This window comes from Citrus sinensis, chromosome 5 (assembly GCF_022201045.2).
Source record: "Citrus sinensis cultivar Valencia sweet orange chromosome 5, DVS_A1.0, whole genome shotgun sequence".
NCBI classification, from domain to species: Eukaryota; Viridiplantae; Streptophyta; class Magnoliopsida; order Sapindales; family Rutaceae; genus Citrus; species Citrus sinensis.
The window spans coordinates 5,827,846-5,844,702 of record NC_068560.1 but is presented as its reverse complement, the minus strand read 5'-3'; the positions used below and the strand labels follow the sequence as shown (position 1 = coordinate 5,844,702).

The 16,857-nt window shown below is 30.7% G+C and overlaps 1 non-coding gene across 1 annotated transcript; it reads left to right on the top strand.

Annotated features, from left to right (window-relative positions):
* Positions 1–963: 963 nt before the first annotated feature.
* LOC112499046 (small nucleolar RNA R71) lies at positions 964–1,072 on the top strand. Its single transcript, XR_008055523.1, has one exon. It is a non-coding gene; the product is annotated as a small nucleolar RNA R71 (small nucleolar RNA).
* The last annotated feature ends 15,785 nt before the right edge of the window (positions 1,073–16,857 follow it).

Genomic DNA, 16,857 nt, shown 5'->3' with positions numbered 1-16,857 from the left:
CTTGATTTATTCAATGCATGCGGAAGTGGTGGTTCAGGCGGAACACTAGTTATTTCTTTACCAGGTGTAAGTTTATTTAGTCCTTCCTTACCCTTTGAATTTTCATCATTTTCATAAGGTTCAGGCATAGGTCTATCAACAACCTTACCACTACGAAGAGTTATAACTGACTTGACTTGGTCTGTGGGTGGATTTTATTGAATTTTAGGATTTAGTTGTGGTTGAGCTGGAAATTTTCCTTTTTCTTGAATGGTGAGTGCAGAAGCAATTTTAGCAAGAGTATCTTTCAAATTAGAAAAAGTTTGTGCATTTTGATTGTTAATAACATCCTGCTTTCTGATGAATGAATGCATTGTGTCTTCTAGATTTTTCCAGGGTAGTGGAACATATGGTGCATAAGGCTGAGGATTTTGAAAATTTTGTGGAGGTGGTGCTTGTGAAGATTGTGCATTATTATTATTCCTCCAACTGAAATTCAGATGATTTCTCCAACCAGGATTATAAGTCTGTGAATATGGGTTTGGTTTATTGAAAGTGTTAATGACATTAGCTTGATCATTTAGACATTCTTCAAGTGCAGGTAAAGTGGGACACTCTTGAGTGAAATGATCATTCGAATTACATATGTTACATGCAATTTATTGAACAGATTTTACTTGATCACTCTTTTTATGCTCCAAAGCTTCAACTTTCCTAACTAAGGATGCAAATTTTGCTTGTAAATCATGATCTTCCCTAAGGTTATGGATTCCTCCACTAGATGGAGATGATTGTTGCTTATTTGTCAATTCAAAAGTTGCAACAGTATCCCAATGCTGTTCATTTTCAGCTAATTGGTCAAGGTAATCTAGTGCATCTTCGAGATTTTTATCCCTAAATTCACCATTACACATCATTTCAACAACCTGTCTACTTTGGGGTATTAAACCCTCGTAGAAGTAAGTGACCAATCGCCAAGTTTCAAAACCATGATGTGGGCATATGTTAAGCAACTCTTTAAACGTATCCCAACATTGGTATAATGTTTCTCCATTTTTTTGAGTGAAAGAAGTGATTTGCCTTTTAAAAGAATTTGTTCTATGAGGTGGAAAGAATTTTTTCAAAAACTGTTCTTGCATGTTATTCCAAGTTCTTACTGATTCAGATCTAAGGTTTTGTAGCCAAGTTTTAGCTTTATCTTTTAATGAAAAAGGAAAAAGCTTTAATCTAATTATGTTCATGCTACAATTTTGGTCCGTGTGTGTATTACAAACTTCCTCAAAATCTCTTAGATGCAAGTACGGATTCTCAGATTCTAAACCATGAAATGTTGGTAAAAGTTGGATAATACCTGGTTTAAAGTTGAATCGAGATGCTTCTGGAGGAAATACTATACACGACGGTGCTCCGGTTCTGGTTGGATTCATGTAGTCTCTCAGAGTTCTTGGTTGATTTTGATCATGCCCATGTTGAGATTGGTTGTATCCCTGATCAATTTGAGGGTTAAGTTCGCCCAAAACGTTTTCGCCTTGATTCTCATCCATGATTGGTGGTGGAGATTGAGATCTACGAATTAATCTGCCACTTAAAGATCGAGACCAACGTCTCATGCAATGGTTATATAATAAAGATAATATTTACACAAATTGATAACAAAATAAAAAAAAATTAAATATGCAAATAATATAAGTGTACAAAAGAAAATTAAATAACAATTTTGGTGGTTGAACCCACCAATTAACAATAAATTAAGTATAAAATAAATGCAAAAGAAAGAAAAAGAAAAAAAATGGTGGTTGAACCCACCAGTTAAAAAAATAAAGTAAAAAAAAAACAAAATTAAATAAATACTGAAAATTAAATAACTGAAAATAAAAATTAAGAGTTAGTAGTTAGTTTGGTGGTTAAACCCACCAATAAAGCAAAAATAAATAAATAAATATGAAATAAAATAAATGCAGAAAATTAAATAACTGAAATTAAAAAAATTAGGAGTTAGCAGTTAGTAAGTTAAGAGTTAGTAATTAGAGTTAGTAGTTAAAGTTAGTTTGGTCCAAATTAAGTCCAAAATAAGTCCAAATATGTCCAAAGTATGTCCAAAGTATGTCCAAGTATTGATTATTTTGGGAAATTTCGTCTAGGGATTCTATTGCAAATTATTTTTAATTTTATGGTCAAACTATAACTTTTAGAAGTTTAGAATTGAGCAATTTGGGATGAAAGTGAAACGACTGAAAGATGTTGGGGTCAGAATGTAATTACCAGAAGATTGGGCTAGAAACAGGAATTGTTGGGGTGAAATGAGAAGTATGAAAGATATGGGGACAAAAGAGAATTTAAGAAAAGGAAAAGGGGGCAAACGAAATTTTACATATAAGAGAAAAAAAAACGGAAAAACAAACCAAATAAAAAAAACTTTTTCCCGGCAACGGCGCTAAAAACTTGACACAACTTAAAAGTAATTTTTAACTCCCAAGTATAAGAGTGTCTTGTTGTATTATAACTTGGTGAGTCGAAAGTCGATCCACACAGAAAAAAGATTTAATTAGTTTACTTTATTTTAACTAAAAATTGAAATTAAAACTTAAATATAAACAACTTAATTTAAATGAAACTATGAAATTAAACTAGTTAGGGTTATGGATCCACTCTTAGAAGTAAATAAAACTTCATAAATTCTTTTTGCCCTTTTTTTACATTTATTGCCCAAAAGATTAATTATATAAATTATTATTATTTTTCCTTTAATTTTATGATGGATTAAGTATTTATTGTGCCAAAATTTAATTTGTCTACAATAAGTCAAAATACCATTTTACCATACCTTATATTAAGATATTAAGAATTTATTGTGCCAAATTCATTTGTTTGTCTACAATAAATCAAAATTTCAAAATATAAAATATGTATAAAATTAAATAGAAAATAATTTAATTTATAAAATTAAAAATAGAATGTGCTTAAATCATATTTATTTCCTAAGAGTTTCACCTTCCCCTAACTAATATTATTTAGTTAAGCATAATTAAAATAAAAAGAAGTAGTAAAATTGAATTACTTATAATTAAAAGAAATAAAAACAACTAAAATTGGAAATAAAACTAATTTTATTTATAAAAATAATTATACAAAATATTAAAAACACACCTGGAAATCTAGATTACAAGGAGATGGAGAGAATTTGAGAAGAAATGAGTTGTAGAGAGATGATTAAAAACATAAAAATGAGGCTCTATTTATAGAAAAATAAATTCATAATCCAGTGCTTTGCGGTCCATCATAAGCTTCATGCATGTGCTCCTCACAACCTTTAGATCAAGATCCAATGGCTGGTCAAACTTCAAAAATCAACATCACACGTGGCATCGTTTGACTCGTCCGATTTGCCCAACGAACGGTTGAGATTTGGCGGGTTAATGGGTGGATCGGGTCGACCCGAATACAAAGATTCGGATCCTCCAACTTGCTTCACCAACCATTTCCACGTGGCACAATCATGGCCATTGAATCATGAACGGTTGAGATTTAGTCAAAATTGCCAGCTATCCCATGCACTCATATCTATTGTAAGCTCATTTCATCATCCAATCAGTGTTCGGTCAACAGGAAAAGTCAACTTTTTTTACACAAGCCCAATTTTAAGCCGATCTTGACTGATCTTAAGGTTTTCTGACCTTCGGAATCCAAATTTGACCTCCGTTTATCTGTTTGGAGCCTCGAAGTACGTGAAATTAATATTTTTCCTAATAAATACATAAAAATACACAAAATTAAATATATTTAAAACATAATTCATAATATATTACATAAACACAAATATAAATTATAACATAAGCATAAAATAACATATTATCGCTTGATAATTAAACAATTTTTAATACTAATCAGTAACTTTGCCTCTTACTTATGTAGTGGACTCGTCTAAAGTTACAGGAAAAGAACAAATGGAAGCACAGCAAGGGAAGTGAAGGAAAAGGAAACAGTGACTTTGTTGGCTGCTAGATAGGCAAATAGTCATTGACCAAATGTTATAGGACTCTTGTTTGATTTGAAAGAATTTTTTCAACTTCATTGCCAACTAAAATTCTGGTGAAAATATTTTGGTTATAAAGAAGCTCAAGGATTTCTATAGAAATATTAATTTCCCCTATACTTCTTTTTAAGAATTTCAAGGGAATTTCTATAGAAATATCAATTCCTCCTATGCTTCTTTTTTACTTTCATACAGTTTTTCTATCTATGGTTTAATTGTGATTATGGGCTTGTTTTGCTTATATCTTCTTCATTAATTTTTATGCTCACTTTTAAGTCAAAGTATGTCTCGATCACTGTTATGTTTAGTGCACATGGCTACATGCTACTTAGGTATACTGCTACCATACAACATGCACGTGCGATATAGACTCTCCGAATTTACATCGTATTAGAAGTTCTTAATTACAATATCTCAATTTATATGTTACGCAACGGAACGCTGTGTATATAATAACCAAAGCATCGGGATGTTTAATGAAAACTTAAGAATCATAACTCGTAAGAGAAAATGGAAGGCTTATACCATACATGCTATGGTAGTAAGTGAAGCATGACTCGTAATTTTGTTATTGTATAAGTTAAGGTGCAATGGCTATCTGGGAAGCGGAACTAAGCAAAGCTTGCAAAGCATTTAGATGAAAAGCAAACATTCGTGTGTGGTGATGTCATCATCAACCATCAATTTTTATAAACACTCTACCGACTGCAGGCAGGGTTGCTAAGGTGTGCTTAGTCTTTGTATGTGCATCATTGTTGGCCTGCTGTAGAAGTTTTGGCGTAAAAAGGTATCAAGTCAGCTATTTTGCGGGGCATTGGTTTCACAAAAGTTGTTTTTTTTTTTTAAATTAAAGGTTAAATATAAATTCTACATATTCTTTTTTATGTATAAGCGAAAACTGTTTCTGGTGAATCATTACTTTTTTCTTGCTTGGTCGAGGAGCCTATCAGCATGAGCCCCCAATTCTTTCAATAACATTTAACACCGTGCACCCACATCTTTTAACCATGTGCACCGTGCCCCCATTTCTGTCAATCACTGTTAACTTAACAGAAAAAAGGGTAAAATGATAATTTTGCATTAGATTAAAATAATATATAAAAAAAATTTAAGAAAGAATACTTTTATCCTTCTTTTTTTTTCTATGTTCTGTTTCTCTTTTCTTTTTTTCTTCACTTCCTCTTCTTCTTCCCATCTTCATTCCTTCGTTGTCCTTCTTCTTCTACTTTTTTCTTCTTATTCTCCTTCTGCTTCTCCTTTTTCTTCTTCTTCTCTTTCACTACTGCTGCCTGTCGGAGTGATCAGCCACCAACTTGAATCGACAACAACAAAATGGCACGCGCTGCGTGATCTGCCACCGCTCGAAACCATCGCCTCTACTACTGCACGAAACCGCCGACGCCACCACTTGAAGCCGTCGCCGTCTCCTTTGCCTCTATAATTTGATTTAGGGTTTGAAATCTTTAGTTTTAGGACTTTTGATTTTTGGATTCCTTTTTGTTAAATTTTCTTAATTTGGGTCTTTTGTAATAGAATTTTGTTAACATATATGTTTCCATAATATTGATTTTGATGATAACAAACAAGATTAAGAATGATTAATCTTTTAATCTCAAATTATTTAATATTCTTTTTAAATAAATTATTATTTTACATTATAAAGGTTTTATATTTAATGGAAAAATGATTTTATGAAATTGATTGTTTTTATTCTTTTTAAATAAATCATTATTTTCACATTTTAAATGTTTTATATTTAATGGAAAAATGATTTTATGAAATTGGTTGTTTTTCAAAGTTTATGGTTTAATTGAAAGAATTTTGAAAACTTTGAAATAAACAAGTATTGCTTGAAATTTCAGATTTGGACCTATTTGAAACTATTTAAATATTTTTGGGTCATTCTATAATTTCACAAAGTTTGGGCAAAATCATAATTTCAGAAAGTTTTGGGATTAACGAAGCATTACTTAGAAATTCTGAAATTGGACCTATTTGCAAAGTTTCATAATGTTTTGGGCCATAATATAGTTTTATAAAGTTTTGGGGTCAAACTATAAAATTAGAAAATATTTCATTGTAGCAGATACTGTAGCATGCGGCTTACCGGAAACGGCTAAACGGAAGTCTGGATTTTAGGCAGAACCTATCCGAATTAAAAGCGGCAAACCGAATCCTGACAAACGGAAATCCGGTTGTTGGGCAGTAACCTTCTGAGCATAAGCGGCAATCCATATTTGACAAAGCAGCAATCCGGATGTTCAAAAATTCAAAATTGTGGCTGCAACATTAACATTAAGCGGAATACCGGATGTCCATAACCAGTAATCCGGTTACGATCAAAATGTGCATAACGGCTAGTTTTTGAGCTCAAACTATATAAACTCAAAACCAATTCATTTTTGGTAACCCAAGCAAGCAAGAACAAGTGCACACAACATATATTGAGCTTCAATTTCGTAAATCATCATTCATTAAATCATCTTTGTTCTTCAATTTGTATATCCACTCTTAAAGAGAGTTTTATTGTTGTAATTTTCTTTTCTCATCAAATTGTGAGTGTACAAGTATGAGAAACACTTGGAGTGAAGAGATTGGAGATATAATCTCTTGTTGTAAAGGTTCACTGACACCTTGAAGTCAATTGTAAACGTTTGAAGTCTTGGAAAAGTTTGGATAATGAAATCCTCAAGCCCGGTGTGCTTGGAGGCGGGAATTGCCGAACCACGTAAAAATCCTTGAGTTTGCTTTCTCTTCCCTTACTCATTTATTATTGTGCTTTTATTGAATTTATTGTTTTCGAATTTATTAAGGCATTAGATTAAATTATTGTGTGGTTTGCTTAGGATAATTTTTAAAATCCCAATTCACCCCCCTTTTGGGTTGCCTAGTTAGTATTTCATTTGGTATCAGAGCAAAGTGCTCTTGTGTAGACTTAACCGTCTAGAGTTAAAGATCTATAGCAACTCAAATTAGCTCAACCATCATGGAAGGCCAATCTATCACTAGACCTCCATTTTTCGACGGTAATGACTATCCTTATTGGAAAACTAGGATGAGAGTGTTTTTACAAGCCTTAGATTATGAACTATGGGAAATAGTTTGTGATGGTTCATTCATTCCTAGGAAGAATACTTTAAGTGAGTTGGATAAGAAAAAGATGTCTTTAAATTCCAAGGCTATGAATGCTTTATTTTGTGCCTTAGATAAAAAGGAATTTCATAGAGTTTCAAATTATTCTAATGCTTATGAAATTTGGAGAAAACTCGAAATTGTGTATGAGGAGACTACAAAGGAGGAAGAATTTCATGAAGTGTCGAATTTGGCACTTATGGCAATTGGAGATGACTCGAATGATGGACTTGATGAGGTAAACGATCTTCCTACTTATAATGAATTACATGATGCGTTTAAAGAATTGTATGATGAGTGGATGAAAATTGGTAAAAAGAATGCATGTTTTAAAAAGAAAATTGTAGAGCTCACAAATGAAAATGAATCTCTATGTGCAAAGATTACATGCCTAGAATTAGAGAATAAAACATTGCATGATAGAGTTGCATTATCAAATGAGAAACCTAGCACTTCACATGAGCATTTAGAATCATATGTAGATGACTTGAATAATGAAAAGGATGCTTTACAAAAATGCAATGATTCATTAAACGAAAAGATTAAAGGACTAGAATTAGATAATAAAATGTTGCATGATAGAATTGCATCATTTAAATGCAAACAAAGTACTTCATATGAGCATGAGAAATCATGTGTTGATGAATTAATGAAAGAAAATGAAGTGCTTAAGAAAAAGAGTAATGAGCTCAACGAAATTGTGTTAAAATTCACAAGTGGTCAAAAGAACTTAGAAAAATTACTAAGCACTCAAAAATGTGTGTTTGATAAAGGAGGACTTGGGTATAAGCCTTATTTGAAACAAAAATATTATAAGAATTATTTTGTTAAGGCTACCTCCACAAGTGATCATAAGATTATTTGTCATTATTGTAATGGAAATGGTCATATGAGTTTTAGATGTCCAATTAAGAGAAATGCGTATTATGGAGCAAAATGTATTTGGGTTCCAAAAGGAACTAAATCTAACGTTCAAGGACCCAAGAGTATTTGGGTACCAAAGCAGACAACTTGAATTTGTTTTGTAGGTACCACAATCAAGGAATGGTGGAGAAGTTCCTTGATGAAAGCTTGTAAGGATAATCATTTGAGCATGATCTAGGAGAAAAAGATGAGGCAAGATGATTTAATTGTTTTGGTAACAATTCTTGCCATATTAATTTTGTTGAATGAATCATGATAAATGAAATTGCGAAAGTATGCTTGTATGTTTACATGATGGAATTATCATTGTGTATAATATTGAGTGATTGATCATGATGCCTTTGTTTGATTTTGATGATTGTATAGTCTATGATTTCATCTTCTTAATTGTCTATCATCATTGTCCATCTCTTATATATGTGTGAATTCATATGCCATTAATTGTGTTATATCATCATTCATTTATAAAATTGACATCATTGTTTGATACGATTTCATACGCTTGGTTTTGTATGCATTTATGTCTCATGTATCAATTGGCTTATTGAAAAGTTTTAAATCTCAAAATGATTTAAAATTAATCAATTTTTAAGGCCAAAAATGAAATGGTGTGTGTAGTACAAGTATAAGAGCTAGCAAATATTCCATTTCCACTCATCCGGAAAACCATTATTTCTTATTGATTTCTCTCGGGACAAATTCCGAATAACCGAATTAGCTTTGGTTGCTCTCGGGACAACATTCGAATAATCGGTTCCTTTAATCCGGAAAACCGGATGCATTTTGAATGCTCACTGCCTCACAACCGGCCTACCGGTTCTCAAAAATCGGCAAGCCGAATTCGCGTGAATGGATTTGTTGCAACACAACTGGATTTCCGGTTAAAGACATCCGGCAAGCCGTTTACGGGCTTCACAATTCTGCCCAATAACCGGCTAGCCGGTTAGGCAATCCGGCAAGCCGGATTCGGGTGCTATTTCAACTATTCATCTTCTCCCTCTCTTTCGACATTCCGGTTCTCTCTCTCTCACTAAAAGCTGATTACTCCTCACTTGATTTCATTTCAAAATCCATCATTCTCATTCGTTTTCAATCCAAATTGATTCATATAAATTATTCCCCATCCATTCTTGTGTCTAAAATCATCTTTAAAATTTATTTTCATCATAAAACTCACAAGTAATCTTTTATACTTGTATTTGGACTGTTTTATTTTTCCTTTTATTTTGTATTTTGGATTATATGGATGTTTGCTATGATTTTTGAATTATATGTTTCTTCTCACGCGTGAATAGTACTTTATCATGATGCATGGTTTTATATTTAAGATGATAGCTTGTCAACTCATCATGATAGCTTTGTTTGATTTTGATGATTATGTAATGCCTAAGCATGATAAATAAGTGATATGCTTTAATTCTCAATCTTTGAATACTTACATATTTCATGATTGTGTGATGTATATGCATGATAGATGTGTTATATGTTATTTCTTGTATTAGAAGTAATCATGGTGGAGAATTTGAAAATCATACATTTGAGATTTTTTTTTGTAATGATTTTCCATTGAGCATAAATTTTCATCACTTAGGACTCCACAACAAAATGGAGTTGTAGAGAGAAAGAATAGGTCTATTAAAAAAAAATGGCTAGGACCACATTAATTAGACATCATCTCAATAATACTCTCTATGGGCTTTGGAATTATAGAAAACCCAACATTAGTTATTGCAAAGTTTTTTTTTGGATGCAAATGTTTTATTTTGAGCACAAAAGATAATATTGGCAAATTTGATCCAAAATTTGATGTTGGTATTTTTCTTGGCTATTCAAACACAAACAAAACTTATGGAGTGTATAACAAAAGAACTTTGATTGTGGAAGAATTTATACATGTTATATTTGATGAGTCTAATTCTTCCTCTACGGAGAAAGTTGTTGTTGATGATAATGTAGATGAAAAGTTACAAGAAGATTATCAAAGGATAGCCAAAAGAATGCTCAACTTGAAAATCAAGAGGAGCAACATGAAGAAATAAATGCGGAGTAAAATGAAGGTACTTTCTCATACATTCCCAAAGAATGGAGGTATATTTCTTCTCATCTTAAGAACTTAATTTTGAAAGATCCATCACAAGGTGTAACTACTATATCATCACTTAAAACTATATGTGAGCATTTGTAATAACGGATTTGATCACTTGTTCTTTAACTCATAATTATGGCTTTTCTTAATAGTTATGTTGATTTTGATGATCTATATATTGGCATATGTTGATTTTGATGATTTATATATTGCCATTATGTACTTATGCTTTACTTAAGTTTTGATGATAAAGAATGTGCTTTGATGATTACATGTATTTGAGGAAGTTTGATCTTATGGGATCTATGATTGGTGAATGGATGCATTTTTTGTACTTTATTGATGTATTGTCGAATACGCATTACTTGCTTTAAATAACATCGAAATGGGAGAACTTCATATACTTCGAGAATTTTAAGCATATGAGATTTTTTAAGTTATATTAAAATGTCACATTAGATCTTTGATAAGTTTAATTGTCTTGAATTTTAAAATGTGTTTACTTATTATGGAGTTTGGATAGTTGATAATATGTTCTAATAACTTTTGCATGCCATTTTGGTAAACAAATCAGAACTTTTTTTGTGAAGAACAATTTTCAAAAATTTGGCATGAACTTGGAATAATGAAATATATTAATATCTCTAATCATGTTATTATTATTATTAAAATTGATTCCTTGATGATTTTGATGATTGATAGGGGGAGACAAATATGATATGTTTTTTGGATAAAATCATTTTTGTTAAAATTTTAAATTGGCCATATATTTAGGGGGAGCATATAATATGATTTTCGAAAAATATGCATTTTGAACTTTTTTATTGTCCAAAGGGGGAGACAAAGTAATATATCATTTCAATATTGTCAAAAGAAGGAGAATAATATGCATCTTGAGTAATTGTTTTGATAATTGGTATTTGATTATGATGATGATTTTGATGAATTTGAGATAATGATGATTTGATTACATGGGTGTTTTATATGATGATTTTATCTTTTGAGTTGTTGATTTGATAATTAATGGAATAATAGTTCATGATCATTTTATGGTTGATGGATTATATGATAATGATATTTTGTGAGTAATATTACTAAATTTGTATTTGAAGTGATGCTTGTTGTTAGGGGGAGATTCTTTCAAAATTTCTACTCAAACAACATAGGTAACAAATTTGCTAATTTTATTCTTTTCCTTTACGTTTTCTTTTTTATGATGAAGGGGGAGAAGAATACATGTTTTTCAAATTTATAAAAATTTGCTACTTTTTTCTTTGCCAATTAAGTTTTCTTTTTTATGATGAAGGGGGAGAAAAACTCATGTATTTAAATATGTTAATTTAGCTAATTGACAAATTGTAAAAGAAGATTATATTTAGGGGGAGCAATTTGTGGAATCATTCTTTATATACATGAAATGTTTGTCATCATCAAAAAGGGGGAGATTGTTAACATATATGTTTTCATAATGTTGATTTTGATGATAACAAACAAGATTAAAAATGATAAATCTTTTAAGCTCAAATTATTTTTGTGGAATCATTCTTTAAATACATGAAATGTTTGTCATCATCAAAAAGGGGGAGATTGTTAACATATATGTTTCCATAATATTGATTTTGATGATAACAAACAAGATTAAGAATGATTAATCTTTTAAGCTCAAATTATTTAATTTTCTTTTTAAATAAATCATTATTTTTACATTATAAAGGTTTTATATTTAATGGAAAAATGATTTTATGAAATTGGTTGTTTTTCAAAGTTTATGATTTAATTGAAAGAATTTTGAAAACTTTGAAATAAACAAGTATTGCTTGAAATTTCAGATTTGGACCTATTTGAAACTATTTAAATATTTTTGGGTCATTCTATAATTTCACAAAGTTTGGGCAAAATCATAATTTCAGAAAGTTTTGGGATTAACGAAGCATTACTTAGAAATTCTGAAATTGGACCTATTTGCAAAGTTTCATAACGTTTTGGGCCATAATATAGTTTTATAAAGTTTTGGGGTCAAACTATAAAATTAGAAAATATTTCACTATAGCAGATACTGTAGCATGCGGCTTACCGGATACGGCTAAACGGAAGTCCGGATTTTAGGCAGAACCTATCCGAATTAAAAGCGGCAAACCAAATCCTGACAAACGGAAATCTGGTTGTTGGGCAGTAACCTTCTGAGCATAAGCGGCAATCTGGATTTGACAAAGCGGCAATCCGGATGTTCAAAAATTCAAAATTGTGGCTGCAACGGTAACATTAAGTGGAATACCGGATGTCCATAACCGGTAATCCGGTTACGATCAAAATGTGCATAACGGCTAGTTTTTGAGCTCAAACTATATAAACTCAAAACCAATTCATTTTTGGTAACCCAAGCAAGCAAGAACAAGTGCACACAACATATATTGAGCTTCAATTTCGTAAATCATCATTCATTAAATCATCTTTGCTCTTCAATTTGTATATCCACTCTTAAAGAGAGTTTTATTGTGGTAATTTTTTTTTCTCATCAAATTGTGAGTGTACAAGTATGAGAAACACTTGGAGTGAAGAGATTGGAGATATAATCTCTTGTTGTAAAGGTTCATTGACACCTTGAAGTCAATTGTAAACGTTTGAAGCCTTTGGAAAGGCTTGGATAGTGAAATCCTCAAGCCCGATGTGCTTGGAGGCATGGACGTAGGCGGGGATTGCCGAATCATGTAAAATCCTTGAATTTGCTTTCTCTTCCCTTACTCATTTATTATTGCGCTTTTATTGAATTTATTGTTTTCGAATTTATTAAGGCATTAGATTAAATTGTTGTGTTGTTTGCCTAGGATAATTTTTAAAATCTCAATTCACCCCCCTCTTGGGTTGCCTAGTTAGTATTTCAAATTTTACTGTGAAATTTACAGCAGGTGTTTGGTATAATTAGATTAGGTTTCTTTATTATTGGAATTTTTTTGTAATCTAATTATGATTCTGTGTTTGATTTTCTTCTTTCCATTTGGAATCATGCTTTGTCTCTCATTTTGAAGTTTACCGGTTTTACAATTTTGTTATGATAATGAAATTTAAAAAAAAATCGTTTCAATTTAATTTTAAAAATATAGAAATAAATATTGTTACAATAAATCCTATTTCTTAATGTAAATTTTATAAGTTGTAAGTGTTAGCCTAAAAGGCTATACATAATGTAATTTTGATGATAACAAACATGTGTCTTAAGTAAAAATAATAAATATTGTATTTCACATTTTCACTAATTTTTGAAGAATAATATTTATGCAAGTGATCAAGTGAAATCAAGATTGAAGACACTCAACGGATAACGGCGAAATCAAGAATAAAGTTTAGAGCTCAACGGATAAATTATTGCGACAAATTCTTGTGAAGCCGGTATGATTTAATTGATGCATGATTTAGCATTTGAGAAGCTCGAGAGATTAATTTAATTAAATACTTTTCATAAACTAAAAGGTTTTATTTTTATAAAGTAAAGTATTTTGTGGATTTAAGTAATTTGGACTTAAATGCTAAGATTTGAAATCTTTGATTTTAAATAAGTATTAAATTTCAAAGTTGGACATTTTTACAAACATTTTAAATGTTTTGGGCCATACTATAATTTATGAATATTTTGGACTAAAGTGAAAGGTTTTGAGAACTTTGAAAAATATGGGTATTATGTTGAAAAGGACCTTTGTGCGAAATAATAAAATTTTTGGCGCCATATCATAATTTTAAAAAGTTTGGGAAAGGCAATTATTTTTAGGAAGTTCTGAAATTAGATCTATTTGCAAAATTACATTTTGGGCCATAATATAATTATAGAAAGCTTGGGCCAAAGTGTAATTTTAGTGAACAGTATTACTGTAGCAAATTCAAAAATAACGGTAATATTACTGTTCCTGAGCGGCTAGCCGGATAATCAAGCGGCTAACCGCTTGAGCGCTGGAATTTGCCTATAACGGCTAGTTTTTGGGCTTTCACTATAAAAACTCAACTCAAAATTCATTTTAAGAAGTAATGCACGCAAATATAAGATCATACAACATATATTGAGCTTCCAAAACATAAATCATCATTGATTGAATCATTGTTGAGCTATTAGTTGCATATCCAGTCTTAAAGAGAGTTTTTGTTGTAATTTTCATTTCTTATCAAATTGTGAGTGTGTAAGTGTGGGAAACACTTGGGGTGAAGAGATTGGAGAGATAATCTCTTGGTTGTAAAGGTTCATTGACATCTTGGAAGTCAATTGTAAAAACTTGAAGTCTTGGGAGGCTTGGATAGTGAAATCCTCGAGCTTGGTTGGCTTGGAGGCGTGGACGTAGGTGAGGATTGCCGAACCACGTAAAAATTCGTGTGTTTGTTTTTCTCTTCCCTTTCTCTTTTATCTTTACGATTGCTTTAATTTATTGTTCTCTATTTCATTAAGACGTTAGATTGATTTATTGTGCGAATCGTATTGCATTATTTTTAAAAACCCAATTCACCCCCCCTCTGGGCTTGCGTTACTTGCATTTCAGTAAGGGGTATTTTAGTACTTATATATCAATTCAATTCAAAATAGGGGTAGTATGATCTTTTAGGTTAATAACAGCCTGAACAATTAGAATTAACCGATTTTTTGACAGAAATGGAGGCGCAGTGCACATGGTCGAAAGATGTGGACGCGCGATGCTAAATGTCGAAACAATTGAGGGCTGACGATAAATTACCCGACCAAATTATGTTCCCCAGGTTGTCACCACCGACTCGCCTGCATAAACAGTATCACCTTTGCCTCTTCCTTTGATTCCACACTGACTCAGTCTGTCCATAGTCCATCGTTAAATAAATTTGATCAACGCTTATAGTATGAATAGTTATTCACGACACAAAACAAATGGCTAAAGAATTAATGTATGTGGCTCCATAATGTTGTTTGCACTCTTTCAAAGCAAATAAAGTACACTAATGTTTGCTAGACAAAGGCATCGGTGTCAGGGCATCAGCATGCAACGATGGAGTCCAAACGTTGAAGCTTTGATGTTTGCCTCAAAGGCGGTGCAATATGTTTCGGCTTAATTAATTCATTGCCCGTAGTCTTTCAGAACAGATACATCTTATCTTAACGAAGAAATTAAAATGATGTGAATACTGAAGAGGCGAAGAGCCCTAAATCCAAGGATAACTTAGATAGAAGAAATTAATTCACGCTAATTAATCAATCATGGCCGAACCTCATTTATCTTATGCCCATCCTCAGTCCTCGGACTGAATCCCAATGCACTACTTTATTAGAGAGTTCAGTAGCCCTGCTAAAGAGTTAAAGACACTAAAGACCATTTTTGTCGTAAAAATTTAGGGGTGGGCGTTCGGATCAGGTTAATCTGAATCGAACATAACTCGAAATTTATTTTGGGTCTGATTCGGTTCGTGTTAATCTATAAAATTCGTATGAGTTAAAAGTCTCTCTCTTTTCTTCTTCCACAACAACAGCACAAGCACCAGTGCTCAGCCCCCAGCTTTAGCTGTCAGTCTTGCTCACTCACTTTCACAATCTCACTCACACACACCCACACTTCACCGATGCTCGAAGCTGTCAATTTCGTTCCGGCATTGCAGCCTCTAGCCATTTTTTGAGCTTTCGATCAAACTGTCGTCTCTTTCATCTGTACGACGGCTTCGATCTAGGTTAGTAGGTTACTTATTATTAATATAAAATATAACTTTATAATAATAAGTATATAAAAACCTATTTTTGAGCTGTTCAATCAAGGTTAGCCATTTTTGAGCTGTTCGCTTTCGATCAAATCAAGTTGCCGCGTTATTATTATTTTTTTTAACTTTATAATAATAATAAATAAATATAACTTTTTAGTTTAATATATCATTATTAATATTAATTTTTATTTTTATTTTCTTTTACTTTTACATTATAATTATTAATATAAAATAATATTATATTATATTTTAATTTTTATTATATTAAAAATATACCTAAATAATGTATTATTTTATTGTATTATAAATATTCTTTAATTATATTATAATAATTAATATATAAAATTGGTTAATATTTGATAGGTTAATATAACTAATAATAAATACTTAAGTAATACATAAAAATAAAAACATAACATAATATTACATTGTTTAATTATATTATAGTAATTAATATGGAAAAATTAATTAACATAACATAATATTATTAACAATTTAATATAACTAATAATAAATACTTAAATAATAAATAAATATATAATATAATATTACAATATTTAATTATATTACAATAATTAACATATAAAAACTAATTTATTTTTAAATAATTGAATATAACTAGTAATAAATTTTTAAATATAAATAAATTTGAATAATGTTAATTTAAAATTAACAATAATATAACTAATGATATAAAATATTATTATGCATACTACAGAACTCTTACTTGGATTACATAGCACAATTCATTTTGTTAATGAATATGTTACAATTGTTGTATTACTTTATTATTTTATGATTATCTTGTCGAATGTATAAATTTTTCTTCTATTATCCTAAAATGACTTTTGAACTAATCTTGTAGGTTTTAATTATTTATTTATGTTGTGATATTATCTAGAGATTATTTGATTAAATTATTTGTTTAGATCTTTATTCACACGTTATAAATTTAGAAAATATTTAAAAAGAAATGTTATGCTGTCGAAAATGTAAGACCATA